At 36.6% G+C, this 22184-nt stretch overlaps 1 protein-coding gene across 1 annotated transcript in view; it reads left to right on the forward strand.

The window, feature by feature from the left end:
• The window catches only part of LOC133518292 (hepatic leukemia factor), a 177606-nt gene that overhangs the window by 84788 nt on the left and 70634 nt on the right, over positions 1-22184 (forward strand). The gene's annotated exons all lie outside the window — the stretch shown is intronic.

The following is a 22184-nucleotide window of genomic DNA, read 5'->3' on the forward strand; positions in this document are numbered from 1 at the left end:
GGTTGGGGAGAGTTGAGCCAATACCCCGTTTAAGAAAAATATTTTTGCAGAACTTAAATCTTGTACTTTATTGGCACTTTGCTATGCTCTAAAGATACCTATTTGATAAATATCGAGTTGCTAACACTTATGGATAAAACTCTAGTGGCTTCTGAGTAAAAAGAGGTTCAAGTCTCCCGGACTCCCCCTACTAAATATATTCGAGTTTTAGGAGCTAGACTTCGTTTTTGGCCGTATACCACAGGGGTGTAATTAGAGGAAATGGCGCCTTGGGCAGGTACCTCCAAACGAAGCTTGTAGACCCCTGAGCTAACTGAAAGGGTTACTATACATACTATTACTTTTTGAATATACCTACGTTTATTTTAGACATTGTATATGATGTCTAATATACAGGGAAAGTTTATTTTAAATGTATTAGGTTATTACGTGTGCCTCTTACTTGCCTGCTTGATTATAAATGTTACAATTCTGTATGAACGTGTCTTTCCCATCATTTTTATGCTCAACTATTTATTTCAAACGATTTGGCTCGAAAGAAGTCGTTATGATTGTTTTTTTTTTTTAAATACCGTAATATACTCGCAGAAGGGTATACCGCGAATTCTTTGTAATTTTGTGGCATACTTCATATATGCGTTACGAGAGTGGTTTGATAAAAAAATGTGTTTTTGTTTCTGTGGAAAAGATGCGAAAACCAAAGTTGTAATTTTTTTTATTGAAATTGGTTTTTACGAGCATTTTATGCTAATCTATGAATTTCAGACCATGACTCTGTGTACTTGGGCTGAGTTCAAGTACACAGAGTACGAGGAAGGCATGGAGCGACGACGAGCGACATAGCCTCCCCATCTCAAATCTAGCACACGACTGCCGGCTTCGCTTTTTCAAGTTACATACGCACGAAATGTTAGATTTCTTAAAAAAAAGTTTTATTATGAAACGTTTCATTTATAGTACCTGTTGAAACATTAATTTTATTTTAAAAATAACTTTAATCGAATTAGCCGTTTAGTAGAAATAAGCAAAGTTAGTCGTAAAACGGCCTGTCGTAATGTTTATTTTATGGAGAAATTATGAGTCACAGGAAAAAAATCAAACATTAGAAATGTTGTACACAAAACGTAATTTATATATATATATATATATATATATATATATATATATATATATATATATATATATATATATATATTCTTATTTTTTTGTTAAACCGTTAAGAAGATATATCCTCTAGAAGTACGAGTTTACGTCCAAAAACGGCGAATATCGTTTTAAGCATTACACACCCCTCGACGATCATTATTCCGATAGTTGTGTCAGCACACACTTCACATACATCTTTGAAATTCTTCGCGGATGTATGCAGATGTTTTCTTCCTCACGATGTTTTCCTTCACCGAAAAGCTAGTGGTAAATATCCAATAATATTCCGTACATTAGTTCCGAAAACTCATTGGTACGAGCCAGGATTTGAACCCACAACCTCCGGATTGAATGTCAGATGTCAGATCCACTCGGTCACTACCGCTTTACAATACTAAATATTTTAACAGGTACTATACATACAACGTAATAGGTAGGGCCTCACCAGCGCTGTGTATAACCACAAAGCAATTTTGGGTCTTATACCCCATCTTGCTCCTGCCATTGGACAGCATGACCACATGGCCGTTTTCGCTTTTTGTATAATATTTCTCAGGTGAGGGTTCCAAGTTAACTTTTGGTCGAAAGTGACCCCTAGATAGTTGACCTCGTCTGAGATAAACTGATAACTTGACAATTAAGTCTTGGCTCTGTGAGCTTTTCGAGCTTCTGTTTCCTCGCGAATGCTACTATTACAGTCTTGCTCGGGTTAATGGACAAGTCATTTTCTCCATACAAACGTAGTCCTCATTTTCCTCTCTAGATATTGATATTATGGAAAATATGTTTACATAATATGATGTATATTAACCATAGCTATGCCCCTTCCTTTGATTTTTTTTCTAATTTTTAATTATTAAGTATAAGAGTTAGGAGCATTTAAAATTTTGTATGAAATCTGTTTTTGCTCCAAATTTTTATAATAAAAAAAAAATCGAAAACAGTCAAACGTAGGGGACGTTTGACTTGAATTTATACTTAATAATTAAAAATTAGAAAAAAAATTCTAACGAAGGGGCATAGTGGTTAATATCCAGAGAGGAAAATGAGGACTACGTTTGTATGAAAAGGCGATTTCGCGCGGGTCTTTCACTTTCGTCTTTATCGGAATCGTGGTTACGATAATAACTATTTAGTTCAAACAATCGTACGCCCGCAAGATTTATCCATCGAACCCGATTACAAGGTAGGCTAAATCGCAACGCAAACCCGTCGAGCTTAGATTTGTTAGAATTGTCTTAACAGTTGATCCCTGTGAAAAGAAATGTAGGTGCAATAAAAGCTTGTAGGAATCAACTAGTAAACAGAATCTGTAACACGGTATATTACAGTCAGATTGATTATCATTATTTAATGTCATTTGCTTCAGGAAAGTGACACGTCAGATCGATAGAACTCGGTGGCCATACATTCTTAATTCAGCAGTTGTTGGCTGATTTATTGACTGAGCGAGAGCGAACGTCTCCGTTTCAGCTTGAACAAAAAATATTTCGTATTTCCGGATGTTCTCTACAGGTCGCATTTCTACCGATTCTCGTGAAATTTGGTTAGCAGGTTCAATAATTATATAGTTTTGTTTGTCATTCAGTTTTCGGTTTTTTTTTTTGGCGGAGAAATGGGGATCTATCACGCGGTCTACAGCTCATAAAGAAATGATATAGGTAAAATATGATAATATGCGCATTCTCCGTATTTTAAAGTTTTCTCTTTGTTAGTTTGTTTGTTTGGTTGCTTGGTCTTACCACCTTCACAAACACTGTCCGCCCTTGATTGCTTTTTTTTCCTTTTGTACGCCTAAAACAAATCGCATCAAATTTATTATATTATATTAAAAAAGAGAATATTAATTAAATTGGGCCTAAATGTTAGATTTAAATGAGTGATAGGCACCTTCCTAATACCTGCTAATAGAACAAATATACCACAATCATCTTCAAAATAGTCGAAACACTCGAAAAACATTTGCTACTAAGCAAAAGTCTCCTCTTAGGATCTCCAAAACGGTTTCCGAGATGTTAACCGTCTGTCCACCTTCTTCGGGAGAGAGAAATATGCTATTAGTGGTGTCACTCTCGAATTTAAGCCAATCGTGTAGTCTAACGGAACTAGTTGCGACTGCGACCAATCGCGCGCGTGGTGCGAACTCATCAACCAATCGCATTGCGGCATTAGACTGCATGATTGGCTCGAATTCGTGTGCGTGACACCGCTGTACTGGCCCTATTCTCATTGTCCGTAAGACCCGTCCTTAGATATAAATGTCAATAGACAGAACATACAATACAAAGTGACAAAATTAAAAAGACGTTTTACCATTCTTGACAATGACAACACACCAAAAACAACTTACCTTTCTCTGCTAGTACTACTGAAAGATACATAACACAATCCCGTTCTGCCAATTCCCCTCACCACTTATGCCATACTAAGTACTAGATTCATGAGGAAGAACAAATCGCAAGATAAGACGATTTAAAAGGTCACGTGATCTTTACTGAATTGGAATGAATAGATTCAGGGGGTCAAAGAAGTTACAATAATATACCTAAGATAAATCAGCGGTTGTCACTACTTCATATCTTCAGAGGATATTATAGTGTGTAGATAATTGTTGTTATAACCCAAATATGAATAGGAACATTTAATCTACACGATTTTAATTCCTGATGCGGAGGCTCTCTATTGGGATTCAGCGTGGCAACGCGGCGAGCGTTATGGGCGTCTTTGCGTCCAAAAGGGGCGCGGGACGAGTTGTTCGACTAGGTTTTTTTTTGTTTATAGTACCTACTTATATTTAATGTAATAATTTTGTAAATTTAATTTGTACCTAAAATTACAAATACAAAACTTTTTTGTTAAGAAATATGAGCCTCCTCGATAACACGGCGTTTGCTTACTTTATAATGTCACATTTAAGGCACTTTTAATTTAAAACAAGCGTATAAGTAATTACGAGTATAATAACATCATTTGACGACTTGTCTGGCCTAGTTAGTGGGTAGTGAGGTGGGCTGCCTATAAAGCCGATGGTTCCGGGTTCAAATCCTGGTAAGGGCATTTATTTGAGGTAATGAGCATGAATCTTTGGTATTTTCTATGTATTTATAAATCTTTATATATTAAATATGTATATCATTGTCTAAGTACCCACAGCACAAGCCATAAGGCTTACCGTGGGACTTCGTGAGTCAATTTGTGTAAAAATCTCCTATAATATTTATTTTATTTCTTTCAAAATTTACATTAGGTACACAGATAGGTAATGTAAATGCCCAATCCATTGGGAAACAAGTTTAATCGGAGGTAAATTTATTAAATTTAGTATAATGTAGTATAAGTTTGATTAATTTTATTTATGAATATAATATTTGCATGCCCATTAGCTGGCTGAATACACTGTATTTTGGAATGTATTTGACAACATCCACTTGACTGTATTCTAGCAAATAAATGATTTGATATTTGTAAATTATTTTTTATTATGAAGTTTTGTACTACAGGTACCATAAAAAATTATTGTCGGCGCCACGCCGAAGTTTGAGTAATGGATAGATAACGATCCAAACGATTCTCAACTGACAACATAATGTTCATCGATAACGCTATCATTTTGGCGTGTAGGTATGTGGGCTTTATTAGAACGAACTGATTTTACAAATGTGCTGCGCTCAAGATTTTCTGAGTTTACTTGAAAATCCTTATCAATAAGTCGATAACAAGGTGTAACCAATAACTACAAATATGACAACATTGACAACTTTAGCTAGGTACCTATATCGTGTCGTTGCTGCGTTCCAATACATATTAGGAAAAAAATAAATTTTTAAGATATCCTCGTATTCAAGGCAGGGACGTCATTATTATCTATCTATCAAAACACTTTCTATAACTACGGCTAATCAGACGTAAAATTAATATTCTCAGTGCCAAACCCCCAATTCTTAGAAGTCGTATTTTTTTGTTTTCTTAACCAAATTAAGATAGTGGACGACAGCTTCTCCATTACAAATGTAGTCCTCATTTTCTTCCCTGGATATCGACTATATGGAAATATATTTTAATACACAATTAATGAAGTACCTCGTTATTTCATTATTTTTCGATTTTTTTTATTATAAATTTAATGCTCCAACTCTTATAATAATCAAAACATATAAAATCTAATGAAGGGGCATATAGCCTTGGTTACTATACATTAAATTGCGTAAATATATATTTAATAATGTTAATATCAGGAGAGGAAAATGGGTACTATGTTTGTATGGAAAAGCGGCCGTCCATTATCCTCTAAGGTTCTGGATGTAGGTCTCTTTGTACTTTGTAGTATATCAGGGAAAACCTACTTATCAGCAACACTCGTATAATTAATACGATAACGCACTCGGGTATAGTTAGGTACGAGTCCATTTACATTGGTGGCCCTTCGATTGTAAGGACCTAACATTTTGATAATTTACAAGTTAAACTTATTTATCAAATTCTGAGGCATAAATTGACCTGGTTAGGTGCGACTGAAAAAGTAATCTTAATGTAGTGTCAATAACGGCCATAGAAGTCTCTCGAGCAGCAAATAGATGGCGCAACGGTTGCGTCGATGGAGCAACGTCACTGCCATCAACACGTCACACCACTTCGTTTCTATCATGGCCGCAAGAGGGCACTCGCTCGTCGCAACTATGGCGCCAGCATTCCTACCAATCGGACCAATCAGCGACGTTCGTACCAATCACGCCACTGGAACCTCGCAACGTGATTAGCCGAGGCAACTGTAACCAGATTATTGGAGGGGAGTTCGTTATCCAGCCGTTTGAAAATTTAGACCGACGCGGCCATTACGCTTGGAACTTTGGTAGCGAAAACAACTGTAAATTGGTTGTTGGGATAGTGCTAAAAGATAAGTACTAGATTTAGTAATTGCCTGCTATTACCTGTGTTTTTGGTAGATTTAGCTGTTTGTTGATTTTACAATTAGTGTCTAACGGCTTTTGGTTGCTTTCTTCATTGTATTTAAATAGCGGTCGCGTTTGTGGTTAATATCAAGCTTTAATTTAAATTCTAACGTTTTGTATTTAACCGTTAAACTATAGTGATAGTGATTAGCTCTGTAGACGTTGCAAATTGTACTATGCTTTTAATAGTGTTCTATTTTGAATAGGGTTATGAAAGTTAAGATTAATTATTTAAATTCAGTTAAAGTCGTCTTTGCTTAACAATTCAGTTGTAATTTAAATCGTTATTTAATATTGCCAGTAATACTAGAATACCTAGGTATTCTAGTATTTAGTACTTATCATTTAGGAAGCTAGGTTTTCTAGATTTAACTATTATTGTGCATTATGGTTTCTATAATCGTGATTACGTAATTTATAGTTTAATAAACGTGCATATGATTTTGATAATGTGTAAATAAATATTATACCTGCACAATGGTTTTCCTTATTCTAAATTAACATTAATTAAGTATCCCTTATTTGATTTTACTGTCAAATGACATCTTGGCGTAAGTAGTTGAGAAATAATTGCGCTTTAGGCTTTTGCTATTAATAAATAGTAGGAGTAGCAGTTTTGAAATAAATATGACTCGCTCAGGGCTTTGAGTATTATTTCATTATTAACAATTGTTTAACATTTTCAGAAGTGGGATATGGATTCACATAGTAGGAGCAGGTCCCGTAGCCCGGTGCGGTGGGACAACACGCGACTGGAACGACGAGAACGCAGCAGCAGCAGCCGCAGGCGCAGCCGTGAGCGTACACCGAGGCGTTGGGCTCCTTGGCGGCCGCGAGAATCTGTGGATCGCGAGCCGCCTGCTGCGCTGGATGAACCTGGTAGGATCAATCCAAATTATTATGGTGTTATGGTGAAACCTGACATTATCCCGGAGTTTGATCCTGAAAAATCGGAGCTACCAGCGCAACAATGGCTCAACAAAATTGAACAACTGGGCGCAATTCACGGTTGGTCTGATAGTGTTAAAAGCTATTATATGCAGTCACGCCTGTCGGGTTTAGCAAAGATGTGGCATAATGCTTTACGGAGCTACGAAATGTCATGGTTTGAATGGAAGGAGCGAATTCTTGAAGCTTTTCCTCAAAACATGGATTATGCGGAAGCTCTTAAGGAAATGATCTATAGAAAGAAATTGTTTGGTGAGACAATGACACACTATTTTTACTCTAAATGTAGCATGTTAACTAAATGCGAAATCACTGGTGATAAGGCTGTGTCTTGTTTGATCGAAGGGCTACCATTTCACTTAAAGACCTCGGCAAGAGCAGGTAACTACAGAACCCCTGGTGAGTTATATTCTCAGTTCTTGTGCATGAACGATGAGAAAAAGGGACCTCCAAACCGACAATATTCAACGCGTGGCAGAGATTTTAACGCTCCTGGTACATCAAAGGAAGTGATCGCAGGAGAACAGAAGTCTACATCATCATCAAACAAACCTTCTGTAACCTGTTTTTTATGCAAGGAAGCAGGTCACGTCGTGCGGTCGTGTCCGAAGAATCCCAACGCTGTTAAATGTGACGTTTGTGGGAAGACGAACCACAAGACAGAGCAGTGTTTCCGGAAGGCTTCGGTGAACCTTGTTGACTCCCAGGTAAATGATTGCTATTATAAAAACATCAGTTTAAATGGTCATCAGGTAAGAGCCTATTTAGACTCGGGGGCCCGACGGAATCTGATTACATTGGAATGCTCTCGTAAACTAAATCTCAATTTACAACCATGCAACATGTTTATTAATGGGCTTTACGGGCCACAAGTCAGTTGTTGTGGTCAGGTATCGGTAGAGTTTATTATCGACGGGGTTAAAGTTAAATCTGAAGCATTGGTGGTCAACATTCCCCTGAAAGGAGCCGATGTCTTTGTAGGTCAGCCAGTTCTTAATAATGGTCTGTACAGGTTAGTTATTCAAGGATCAACGGTTACCTTCGAGAGGAGTAAGCAGGAGCCTGCCAACGAGGAGATAGTCCATATAAGTTCGATTTGTGCAGATGCAGAGGTTTCAAAGGTAAGATTGGTCTGTTCTTCAGATACGGTTATTCCTGCTAATACGGCTCAATTTGTGGAGACTGATAGTAACGAAATTCTTCAAGATTCCACTGTATTGTTTGTGGATACTCGCTCTTGTAGGTTTAATGATGTAGAGTACAGCATTCCCTCTTCTCTTTACTGTGCTCCAGTTAATTCTGTCTTTGTTATAAATCAGGGTACGAATCCTTTGGCTTTTAAAAAGGGGCAACTGCTAGTTAGAGGGTATGTAGTGGAAGAAACATCCGTGTCTGCTCCTCGAGGAATAGATGTATTGGTAAATTCGATAATGAAAGTAGACGTTAGTAAGATTAAATGCGGGATTCAGGATCCATCGGTTTTAAATAAATTGAGTCGGATTTTGCAAGAATTTTCGGATTGTTTTTCAGAGGACACGCGTGAATTGGGAGTTACGAACAAAATCGAACTTAACATTGAGCTAAATTCCGATAAGCCGGTATGTTACAGGCCTTATAGGTTATCTTACTCTGAGAAGACCGTGATGAGGGAGAAGATTGAGGATATGTTGTCTAATGGAATCATTAGGGAATCCACCTCCAATTACGCGAGCCCAATTATCCTGGTACGTAAGAAAAATGGAGATTTTCGTCTTTGTGTAGACTTTAGGAAACTTAACAGCATAACAGTGAAGGACAAATATCCTTTGCCGGTTATAGAGGAGCATATCGAAAAGTTAGGTGGAAAAAAATATTTTACAAGCCTCGATTTGTCTCAAGGGTTTTATCAGATTCCGGTAGCTAAAGACGATATTCATAAAACTGGTTTTGTAACACCTGAAGGGCATTACGAATTCCTTCGGATGCCATTCGGCCTCGCGAATTCACCTGCAGTTTTCCAGCGGTTAATGGATCGTATATTCTCAACTCTGCGCCATGACAAGGTTTTGCCTTATATTGATGATGTGCTGCTCCCTACAAACTCCATAGAGGAAGGTCTTGATCTTTTGAAGGTAGTATTGCAAATAATTAGAGATGCAGGGTTGACTTTGAATCTGGAGAAATGCTTCTTTTTGCAAACAAAAATTGATTACTTGGGCTATGAAATCTGTGAGGAAGGTATCAGACCAGGTAGTAAAAAAATCGACGCAGTGTTGGCGTATAAGGAGCCGACTAACATTCATGAGCTGCGTATGTTCCTGGGGCTCACCAGTTACTTCAGAAAGTTTGTCCAAAACTATGCAGGTATTGCTTATGATCTATACAGGTTGCTGCAGAAAAATGTTGGCTGGGAGTGGGGCCCACAACAACAAAAAGCTTTCCAGGAGTTGAAAAAGGTATTAACAACTCGTCCTCTTCTCTCTCTCTTTCGCCGAGAAGGCGATATCGAGGTTCATACAGATGCCAGTAGCAGAGGATTAGCTGGTATTCTACTTCAAAAGCAAGACGGTAATTTAAAACCCATATCCTACTTTAGTCGAAAAACGAGCAAAGAAGAATCGATGTATCATTCTTACGAGCTCGAAACCTTGGCAGTCGTGGAGTCTTTAAGACGGTTCCGAATTTACCTGGTAGGTAACCATTTTAAAGTGGTCACAGATTGCTCTGCAGTGCGTTACACTTTCCAGAAAAAGGATTTAACTCCAAGAATAGCACGATGGTGGCTACTTATTCAGGAATACGACATGGAAGTAGAACATAAACCTGGTAAGTCCCATAGTCACGTAGACGCCCTCAGCAGAAGTCCGGTCGAGCCTCCGCAAGTAATTGATATCAACACTATTGATGTCTTCGATTGGATTGTCTGTCTTCAAAATCAGGATGAAAAGATTCGTATCATCAAAACCAAACTGGAATCAGGTGAGGCCGAACCCGATATTAAAAACAATTATAAGTTAAAAGAAGAGCGGTTGTATAGAGTTATTGCAGGTGGTAAGGAAAGATTGGTTGTACCTAAGTACGGGAGGTGGAATGTGTTACGAAAATTTCACGACTGTATTGGACACCCCGGGTTAAAACGCTGTGAACAGATTATCAAGGACACCTTTTGGTTCCCTAGTATGACTAGATTTATACGTAAGTATGTAAACGCCTGTCTAGATTGTCTGTACAAGAGGAGTCAGTATGGGCGAGCTGAGGGTGAACTTCACCCGATTGAGAAGATAGCAGAGCCACTTCATACAGTGCACATTGATCATCTGGGACCGTTCTGCAAGAGCCGTGCAGGTAACTGTTATTTGCTAATGGTTGTCGATTCCTTCACAAAATTCACTTGGGCAGTTCCTGTGAAAACCACGAGGGCTCGAGAGGTAATAAGTTCTCTATCTAATATATTTTGTTCGTTTGGATATCCGAAACGAATAATATCCGACAGTGGTTCCTGTTTTAAGAGCAAAAGTTTCAAACAATTCTGTTTAGAAAACTTTATCAAACATATCATTAACGCAGTAGCGTGCCCTCGTGCTAACGGTCAGGTTGAAAGGTATAACCGTACATTATTAGACTCATTAAATACCAGCGTGGACAACGAGAGAGACTGGGATATGAAGCTGTCTGAGGTGACTTGGGGTATGAACAATTTACATAGTTCATCTACTGGATTTACTCCTTTCAAACTAATGTTTAGCGCAAGCCGTAGCAGATATCAAGCAATAGCAGGAAATTCCTTCGACGACGAACAAACTGCGGAGCAAACTCGGTGCACTGCATCAGGTAATTTTAAAAGAACGGCAGAGGTCATGCAAAAACATTTTAATGCAAAGCGGAAACGACCAACGAAGTACAAGGTAAATGATTTAGTACTGTGGAAAGGCGCGGCTGATAGAAACATCAACGTGAGGCGGAAACTGAAAGAAAAATTCAGTGGACCATATAAGATTACAAAAGTGGCAGGTAACGATAGGTACGTAATTACGTCGCTTAAAGGAGTGAAGGGCTATAAGCGGTTTGAAGCTTTAGTATCTTCGGATTCAATAAAGAGATTTCAGAGGGAGACTGATGTGACAGAAAGTAGTTCTGATGATAGTCAGGTAGATAGTACAGAGGAGTTAATTGATTTACTGGAAGGATAAATTAGCCTTGGATATTTCTATTTATTTGGGATAAAGGACTTGGATAAATTATGAAACAAGCAAAAATATATGAAAGAAGTTATATGGTTATTTATTGGTTTAAAAGACAAATTTGAGATATTTGTTGGATGGAATAGTTTATTATTGGATATGAATGTTGGTTATTAATGGAGTGACTATGGTTTAAGAATGGAAATAGATATTGGTTATAATGGATTAATTGATGGAAAATTAAAGTGGATGAGATTCAAATCAAAATTGACATATTATGGTTTTTACTTGGGTAATTTATACTATCTCTATTAGTGATGAAAATCAGATAATCCTTGTTTTCTTTTTCTTTCCTTTGCAGAGTCGCAAAGTCGTCAGGATGGACGAGTGTCAATAACGGCCATAGAAGTCTCTCGAGCAGCAAATAGATGGCGCAACGGTTGCGTCGATGGAGCAACGTCACTGCCATCAACACGTCACACCACTTCGTTTCTATCATGGCCGCAAGAGGGCACTCGCTCGTCGCAACTATGGCGCCAGCATTCCTACCAATCGGACCAATCAGCGACGTTCGTACCAATCACGCCACTGGAACCTCGCAACGTGATTAGCCGAGGCAACTGTAACCAGATTATTGGAGGGGAGTTCGTTATCCAGCCGTTTGAAAATTTAGACCGACGCGGCCATTACGCTTGGAACTTTGGTAGCGAAAACAACTGTAAATTGGTTGTTGGGATAGTGCTAAAAGATAAGTACTAGATTTAGTAATTGCCTGCTATTACCTGTGTTTTTGGTAGATTTAGCTGTTTGTTGATTTTACAATTAGTGTCTAACGGCTTTTGGTTGCTTTCTTCATTGTATTTAAATAGCGGTCGCGTTTGTGGTTAATATCAAGCTTTAATTTAAATTCTAACGTTTTGTATTTAACCGTTAAACTATAGTGATAGTGATTAGCTCTGTAGACGTTGCAAATTGTACTATGCTTTTAATAGTGTTCTATTTTGAATAGGGTTATGAAAGTTAAGATTAATTATTTAAATTCAGTTAAAGTCGTCTTTGCTTAACAATTCAGTTGTAATTTAAATCGTTATTTAATATTGCCAGTAATACTAGAATACCTAGGTATTCTAGTATTTAGTACTTATCATTTAGGAAGCTAGGTTTTCTAGATTTAACTATTATTGTGCATTATGGTTTCTATAATCGTGATTACGTAATTTATAGTTTAATAAACGTGCATATGATTTTGATAATGTGTAAATAAATATTATACCTGCACAATGGTTTTCCTTATTCTAAATTAACATTAATTAAGTATCCCTTATTTGATTTTACTGTCAAATGACATCTTGGCGTAAGTAGTTGAGAAATAATTGCGCTTTAGGCTTTTGCTATTAATAAATAGTAGGAGTAGCAGTTTTGAAATAAATATGACTCGCTCAGGGCTTTGAGTATTATTTCATTATTAACAATTGTTTAACAGTAGGTAAGGTGCCTAAGCCTGGGTCGGGAAGGGCGCCTCGCCGGTACGAATAATGCGTGATGAGACGCTGACAGAAGTATAAAAGGGAAATGAAAAACCCTACCTGAGCAATATCTAGGTCATCTCAAACAACAATATTAAGATCATCCATTGTCATGTTTATAGCGTAAAAACTGTAATAAACCAGATCCATTCGCAGATTTATTATAATAATCGATTTAAATGTAATTCAGGCGCAATTTGAAAAAAACAGCCTGATTAATGCGTCGAGTTATTAGGGTTGCATAGAAAATACCTCTACTTTTTAGAATATGTCCAAATTAATTCTAACATGAGCCCGATGTATTCAATTATTTCAACCAATTTACTTTTTAGGTATTTATATTTGTTAGAACAGGTGAAGAACCCGCTCTCATCCTGTATACAAAGCAGCTCACTTGACATGACGGGCTGGGTGCTGGGTGTCGGTGTCGCATGCCTAACAGAGTCTTTATCGCTGACTCGGATGCACTATTGTTCGCAACAAATACATACCATATTGCTCATCAGCTGGCACATACCTTCACAGTGTGCGGTCTTGTGGTACGAGTAAACGCGCTATGCAGCCCTGGTAGTTTATTTTTTGCATTAAAATCTTTGACCAAATCTTACTCGGAATTACATTGTGTCTATATACTTATCTATAGATAATAATTATGTATTATTCATAAGACAGTTTGGTTAAAAATTAAGGGAAGTAATTAAACGAGCAGCCCTTTTAAAACTGCTCTGCAAAAAGAATATTGCTATTAAATCATTTGGACAGCATACAAATATTATGTTGGCAATAAATCAAAATCGAGCTACAACCGTTGTTCAGTAAATAATTCAGAAACGATCGAAATTATACACAATAAATTAATATGCTTTTGTTATTATTTATCTGCTTGATAAATAGTTGAGCTGCAAAATTATTATTTTTTGGTCAGAAACATTTAAAAATTGGTTGGTAGAAAAAACATGTCTCTAAGCAGTTTAATTGAGACGTATGCATTCGCATATTAAAGGAATGGTACCGAAATCTAATATAATAAGGTGGCTAACGTTTTATTTGAAAAATCGGCAGAGTTGCAGGCCGAGCGAAATCAGCCCACATGACAAGATCTCACCACCACCAAAATCTCAAGTTTACCAAAAATGTCAACGTCATCTAAAACCGAATCAGAGCAGGTGCTATAGGACTATCTACGTAGTCTTGTCTGTCCTACCCCTAGAGAGCAATTGCGATAACGGGGGGACGGGGGGAGGGCAGCTCTCGCCCGCTGTGACGGAATGCGGGAACAAAGGTGAGCGGCTGAGGCTGGTCGAAGTTGAAGCTGCGGAGCCGAGTGTAATGACCGTGCTTCGTTACGCGCGGGCGGAAGGGCTGCACTTCCGCAGCGCCGGAGCTACCCAGATCCATCAGTTTCACCTCGCCGCAGTTGCGTCCCGGCCCCCTCGCCCCTCACCATACGGTCCATATATTGTAAATTTTTATCCTTGAATACACCCTCTTCAACAAAGAGCTAGTTGCGCCAATTTTGTGAATGTGCATTAAGTTTTTGAAGGACAAAATGAAAGAGAAGTAATCGAATGATGGCCAACTGTTTTTTTTAATCAGCTGATTAGCAAAGGGGGTAGGTTATAGGTTGGTTAGACATATGCTGATCAACTGATTTTTCAGGTCCAAATCCAAAATTAAATAATCCGCTTACCCACTGATTGCTTACCGAAATTTGATTAATGGTGGATTGCTTATTGCCGATCAAATAATTAATTTACCAACCAAATCAATTTACAGCAGCACAGTATGACAATAATTGCGAACTGGCAAAAGTGACGCTTCTTCAAACAAAAACGTCACTTCACGTCCTATCCATATCGATACTAGTTGTGACCTAATATTTGACGTATCTTAAGGTTCGAATCGAGCCGTTTGACGCACTTCTTCTTATACATATATCACTCTGGAACCTCATGTCATGTGTCATGACCATGCATATCTGGGGACGCGGTAGTACCCTCGCCAAGACGAGCCAAGAGGAGTGCAAGGGCAGGATCTACCTTTTACTCGAAGCGATTCGTCATTTCTTTGAACCATCATAACTTTATAGTTTGTGAAATTAGGGCTTGTAGAGTTAGGGCGTGTAGAGTAAGAATTAGTTTTTTATTTTATTATTTTATTATTAGAAGCTTGGCTCCACATGAGATATAATAATTTTTTGATAGTTATAGTAGATAGTAGATTCTGTATTCAGAAAATGTATTATCGCTCCTTTAGTTCTTTAGTTAGTTAAGTTTAGTGAATAGTTTATATGGTTATAATTATTATCCTAAGATATTTATACTTAAAAATAATCTCATGATTACCTCAAGTTACCAAAGGAAGAGCGGTGTCTCTCAACACAAGCATTTATTTTGCTTACAGGGAGACTCCATCCCTTTGATCATAATTTACGTGTTTTTGTAGAATAAAGAATTTTGAATTTTTTGATTTTTTTATTTTATTTTGATAGTGCGAAACATACATACGTATTTACCTACTCGTCTTGGCAACTTTTCACATGAAAGTTTTTGTTAGGATCAGTAATTTTAGAGAAAAGACATCGGTCATCGAACCAGATTGATACCCTGAATGGAAACTTTGAAAGAACAATAAGATATAACTACGTACTCGTAATGCTAACTTCCGCTCGGTATAAATCACAGCGGTACTGGCGCCGCGATATCGTAGCTCGCATAATTATGGGCCACCAGGCACCACTCTGACTGTAATGCGATTTTGTACACGCGCAGTTTTCCCTTGCTAAATAAATTATTGTATCTAGATGTACCTGTAGCTGTATTAACGACATTCGCACTTTAGCATAGCGCATAGTGCGTAGAACTTTAGTTCCGAAATATTATATTATCAGAAACACTATTTGTACCTGATATTTGACTACAGTGCAAATCTGAATCATTTTAGTGATAGTATTTGCGTATAGTATTATGTGTTTTTTTATATTCATTATCATATTTAGGAAATTAGAGATATCGCAGTGGCATTGTACTGATTATGATCGCGTTAGTCGTTAACTACATAATAGTATTTTCCTACTCCTCTACTGTTATCTGTCATTTATACATTCATTAACACGAATATAAGAACATACATAAAAGGTTTCAAGGAAAGTCTATATTGTCTATTCCTCATAACAGCACTTGTGCTTTAAAATCGCTATAACGTTACTGCGATTAATGGTTACCAACCTAACAAAATCAAAACCAATACAGTTTCAAACTAAGTGCATTGCTGCCAACTTACATAATATTAATTTGGTTGCATAGTAGAAACAATTGCTTCATAAGTCAGAAACACGCATGTGACACCCGTAATATAGTAACACCCATAGACTACGAAGACCGCTTAGCGTTGCTTATTAGTCTCCATAGGCTAGTGTGGACAAAATCGAGAACAAAACTGTCCAAAAATTTAATTTAGCAAAGAGCAAGTACCAGGGCCTCAGGGTACCAGGGTATCGTTAACCGGCCGGGCCGCGGCGGGCCGGGCGCGTAACAAGGTATGCTCGGGTATCTTAGCTATATACTTTTGATTAATTTTTGTTGACTAGTAGGAAAAGTATTGTATGCAACGGTGTATAAGTAGGTTAAAAAAGGCGAACATTGTAAAGGAATACGCCACGAGCAAAAAATACTACTATACAACAGTTGCATAAAATACTATTTACTAACGAGCGGTTCAAAAAGTGACAATAATTACACTACCGACGGGTTCACGATATTAATAATGAGGAACCCCATCATAATACCTCAAAAAATTTCAGTCAGAGTGCTTAGGGTAGTTAATAATTACTTAGACGTATTAAGACTTAAGTTTTAGTTTTATTACAAGTTATTTTTTTTGTCACGATAATATTTTGCAATAAAGTTTTTATCTGTCTAGTTACGCATCGTTTCGGCACCGAAGGTACATGCATTACACGCGTATTGTTTTTTAGCAATATGCGACTGAATAGATTACAAAAAATATCAACCAAACTAGTTTTTAACAAGAGAAAAACGCGGTATACGCGGTTTGTATTACTCACATAATTACAAGAGGATCCTTATTACTTTTTTACTCCTTACCTACATTTTGTATCTCGATAAATGTATTTTTAGATAATGTCGGTGATAATGTCTTTTTAAAGTGATTGGTTTAGATAAGATAAAAAAACTGACTTGAGTTGATGATATTATGCATCATCATGGAATGGGTAGCTTACAGATTCAATCATTAGGTACTTAATAAATTAAACTTCCAAAACGTTACCAACTTTGTGAAAAGTACCTATATCTATGTATTTCCCTGTTTATCGACTTCAAAAAAGGAGGATGTTATTAATTTAACAGTTTTTTTTGTATGTATGTTGCCTCTGTACCCCTAGTGTAACTTTGATCGACATCATAACGTGACGAACGCGTTTGCGTTAAGTCTCATTTTGTATAGGATTTTGAGTTTCCAAAACGTCCCGCTTGGCGCGCTCTTTCGAAATCCAATACAAAATGAGACTAAACGCAAACGCGTACGTCACGTTTGGAAATCGAATTTATTTACACTAGGGGTACAGAACTCCGTTAGTTCAGAACCAATTTGGAAAATGGTTTTTGGGTTTGAAAGTATTATATAGTTCCAAGTATATAATAATGGGACCACCATTATTGTCAAAACCCATTCTGATGATATGATTCAGAAGGAATTGAGGAACTCCTCAAATCTTATAGTCATACATATAGGTAGCGATGACGGAACTCTTTAACGACGCTTATTTCACGTTTGGCGATTTGTCTTTTTCATTAAGTTTGTTAAGCAAGTTAATAATTAATAATAATAATTCAGGCTCTTCTCATGTGCGAGAGGGCTTGGGCTATAGTCCCCACGCTAGCCCAATGCGGATTGGAGACTTCACATACACCTTTGAATTTCTTCGCAGATTTACCTATGCAGGTTTCCTCACGATGTTTTCTTTCGGATAATACGGATCCGTATAAAAAAGGTTACGTTCTATAAGGATTCGGTGAAAAAAGGACCATTTTTAATAAAAAAGTAAGTTATACTCACAAAATCATATGTAAATGGAGTAAAAGATACCTTTAAAAGTGTGCTAATTATTTTTAGGTGTTATTTTTGTAATTCGTGATGAATTGTATAAGTATTGTTTTAAATTTGATATGTATGTGTCGTTTGATTTTCGGTGTAAGTTAGCAGTGGTTTGGTGTTTTTTCTGTTATGCTGTTTAACTTGGTTGAAATAAAAGATTGCTTTCTCTACCATAGAAACATAATCGTTAAATAGAGGTCAATTATTAATATGTAGCTCATTCTGTCATTCCGCGTTACAGGGATATTTCATTATATAGGTACGAGTAGTAAAAACGTTATAAGTAGTAATCCTGTTAGATAGTGCAAATAATGACCAAAGTTGACCGAAATCATACCAATATTACTTACTTAGTTAATCAGTCGGGTGTGTTTCCTTTAACCAGAAGAAGGGGAACCGATACGATAATAAACATATAAACAAAATCAGTGATAACAACACTCAAGCACTGCAATGACATTCTAAGTAGACGACCCAAAGGCGACTGAGCGTAATCCTGGTGATAATCACTGGAAACAATAATCATTTTCGCCTCGAGCTTCATATGATCGGATGTAAAAAAAAAAAAAAAACAAAATTGACACTTTTGTTTGCCATTATTTCACGAACTACCTATGTAGCCCACTACCAGACTTTTTTTTATCAAGAAAGGCCTTTTTACCTTCTATTTTCGATAAGTTATAACGCTGTTACTATTTAAAATGGCGCTATATATGCAAGAAAATTTTTAGATCCGATTTTTCGATTTCATCAATTGACCAGTAAAAGAGAGACATAAAGTCGTTTTTTGACTTAATTACACTCAACACGTTGATTATTTTATGGTCGTAAGTTCAGATTCGAAATTTAGTATTACTAAAATTATAGGCAAAACGTCATATCTAATAAATACCTCACAGTGTGTCAACATTTTAGATAGATAAAATCTCAAGGCACTTAACGCGAACCACTAAGTTTAAACAATTGAAAGGGAAAGGTATGAAAAAAGACGGATGTGCAAACAATGCTTTATACTTCACGAAAATAAGGAAAATCATGAAATCCTACCTTATGCACTTTCTCTTATATCTCGGAAACTAAAAATGATAGAAATACGTAAGAAAAATAATTCACTATTTATTACCGTTATGTTATCATATCTGACGTTATGGAATTTGTGTCAGAATTATCGTTATTTCAATCAGGAGTTATCCATATACCTGTTACTGTTTCTACTGTTCAGTACCCCTAGTGTAAATATTTTCGACAGCGAAACGTGACGTACGCGTTTGCGTTAAGTGTCATTTTGTATGAGATTTTTGACTTTCCAAAACGTCCCGCTTGGCGCGCTGTTCAAAAACTCATACAAAATGAGACTTAACGCAAACGCGTACGTGACGTTTCGAAATCGAAATTATTTACACTAGGGGTACAGATTAAGCAACATTCGCATTTATTTTATGATGTTATTGTATGACGTGATGTACAGCTAGCATCAAAAGTAGCGGATCAAACAAGGTTTCAAAAGTGTCTACCATTCTGAAACAGCTTAACAAAGTGTGGTGGTTCTATATGCAGAACAATTAAGACGGTAAAAGATATACTTTTGAATGTAAATTTTACAGATTTATCTATATTTGGTAAAGTTTTCCGGAATATCAGATACTTTTGGTGCGTTGTTTCATCCGCTACTATTGATGCTGACTGTACCTGTCATAATTGATGTGCTGTAGTATTTGAATTGATTAAATAACGGTAAATAATAATTTTAAATTACAAAATGGTATGAAATCATTATAAATTTCATTTGAACATTGTTTCTGCTATAAGTCCATGACCATATTTTACGGATCCGTAATATCCGAAATATCCGGATCCTCCGGATCCTATAAGTATTTGGATCCGGATCTTATATTTGACGGATATCCGAATATTTCGGATATTTTTAACAGTATTGAAACGCACATATGTCGGCTATGAGGCTATGATAGACAGTGGCAGTTAGTGTCAAACTAGAATAGAGACTTGTCTACCCACCATAAAGTTTAGTGGACTTCCGGTTTGAGCGCCATCTTGATAGACACGCTTCGTGATTACTTACTTTGTTTTTTGCTCATCCATATTGTTTAAAGTGTTAATAGGCTATAAAGAGTGACGATATTATTATTTATTGTTGACATATCTTAGTAAAATTTAAATTACTAATATTTTTTTATTATGATTGACATTTTATTTGCTTGATTGATATTTAAATCTTTTAATCAATATCATCATCTTGGGATCACTAATTAATCTTTAATATCTTCAATATAATGTAATGTTTTAATTTTAAGGTATTTTCAACACAATTATTTTATTGTTATTAATGAATTAAGAATAAAGAATATCGATACCTTATTATACAGTAAACTAATGTGGTAGTGTGCAGTGAATGAAGAATTAATCTTGAAACACGTTTAACCACCATTTTGGAGTCAACGACCGGTAGTCCACGTGCTACTTGTAAAGTAAAGCTATGGCTTTACAAGCGCTGATGAAATCACCGTACACTGTCTTGTACTAACCTTACAATTTTAGTGGTATCTGAAGCTCATAATACCTTGATACTAGCGAATTATAATAGAAGAAAAAGATAATAAAATCACCGTACCGTATTAACCGTACAAAGCTCCCAATACTTTGATACTGGCGAAATAGTCCCACTGAACTGAAGCCATTTTTTTTAAAGAAGTGAAGTGATAAAGTTTAGTACAAAGAGAATATATAGTCGTACTAACTCCTTAGTGAAAAAACCTCACGATTTGTGTGAAGTTGAGACGTATGTTAATGCTAATAAAGATGTTAACGGCGGCAAAGTTTTAGTTAATAAATATATTGGATTACGGAAATTAATAATATAAATTCTTTTTATTATGTATTTCTAACTCACGTTTCATTTACAACCTGCCCTCTGGCGCCGGCATTTTTGTAACCGTTTCTTTAGTCCGGTAATAAACCTATGAACTAACGCACGGTCTTCCAATTTACACCTCCAACAACCCTCCGTAATATTATACAGTGTGTCCTTAGCCATTGGACAAACCTTGAAATCCGACGTAGGGTTACTTCTCAGGAATGCTCTAACGTTAATATTTTTTTAATTAGAACAAAAGATAAAACAAAACAATTTTAAAACATAAGTTATTTGCATTAATCGACAACAAAAAGAAACACTCTATCTAATCTAATCATTGACAGTGTTTTTGACAATTTGTTCGAAATATTTGATAATGATGACATTTTTCAAAAGTCAGAATCTTATTAGTGTCATAAATAAAAAAGATAATTAAAAAGGTCGAAGAAGGTTCCATACTATTCTTTGAACTAACACATACGGGCTGCTCCAAAGTACAAAATCGTAATTTGTTAATTTCTTTGTAACCGCTATCACCGGTTGTTATGATACTTTTTACACTGGTTCTAAATACCCTAATGCATAATTATGTGTATTTCGGCTTTGTCCACTGTATATTTTCCGTAATAAAATGCGTATATAATTACTGCAATAATCTGTACCACATACGCGATGAGTTCTTCCCTGGGCCCACAATCGATGATCTCCTTTCGTTAGCAAAAACAATATTTGTCTCTTCTGTATACGTATAACAGTTCTTACTATTAAAATGGCAAATACTTGGTGAAGATGAAGAAATATTCATAGACATCGGGCAGCATTCCGGCACGTCTGCGTCCTTCGATTCGCCCGATGTGCTTTTATCGCAGTCTCTACCTTTTTGCGCCAATCGCCCCCAGTGCCCCCACACCATCCCCTGCCCACTTCCGAACTGCGGCCCCAACTCTAAATCCAATTGTAAGTCAGTAGAGTAAAATCGATCCCCAAAATATCTAGAGACCATGTCTCTGAAATTTGATTCCCATGTGACTAGGTTTCATTTGATTTCATTCATATAAAATGCACCAGAAAATGACCCGCGTTGGCAAATCTTGATTCAACCTTAGCTTTACTTCCGACCGTAGTTTTTTATTTCAAAAGTTTATTGTACTGCAGGGTATCCACTACAAACCCAGAATTTTTTTTCGTGACTCTTCTCTGACCATAAATGCTTATATTGTAAGTATAACATGTTTTCCGCACGGGTCCGTTTAAGATTTTTTTTCACTTGAAGTCGGTGGCAAACCATTACATAATACAATAAGCGAAAGGTTGGTTTAGAACTTTATATTAAAACGGCCTATTACCTCCCGCTCTAGTTTAGGAGTCTTATTTAAGTAGTGGTAAATAGTAGCGGGCTGTTAGGTTTAAGGCAAATCTCCGGTGGAAGACCAAACCTCTCTCTTACCTACCCCTAAATTTGCGA

The sequence above is a fragment of the Cydia pomonella genome, chromosome 1 (assembly GCF_033807575.1).
Source record: "Cydia pomonella isolate Wapato2018A chromosome 1, ilCydPomo1, whole genome shotgun sequence".
In the NCBI taxonomy this organism is placed as follows: Eukaryota; Metazoa; Arthropoda; class Insecta; order Lepidoptera; family Tortricidae; genus Cydia; species Cydia pomonella.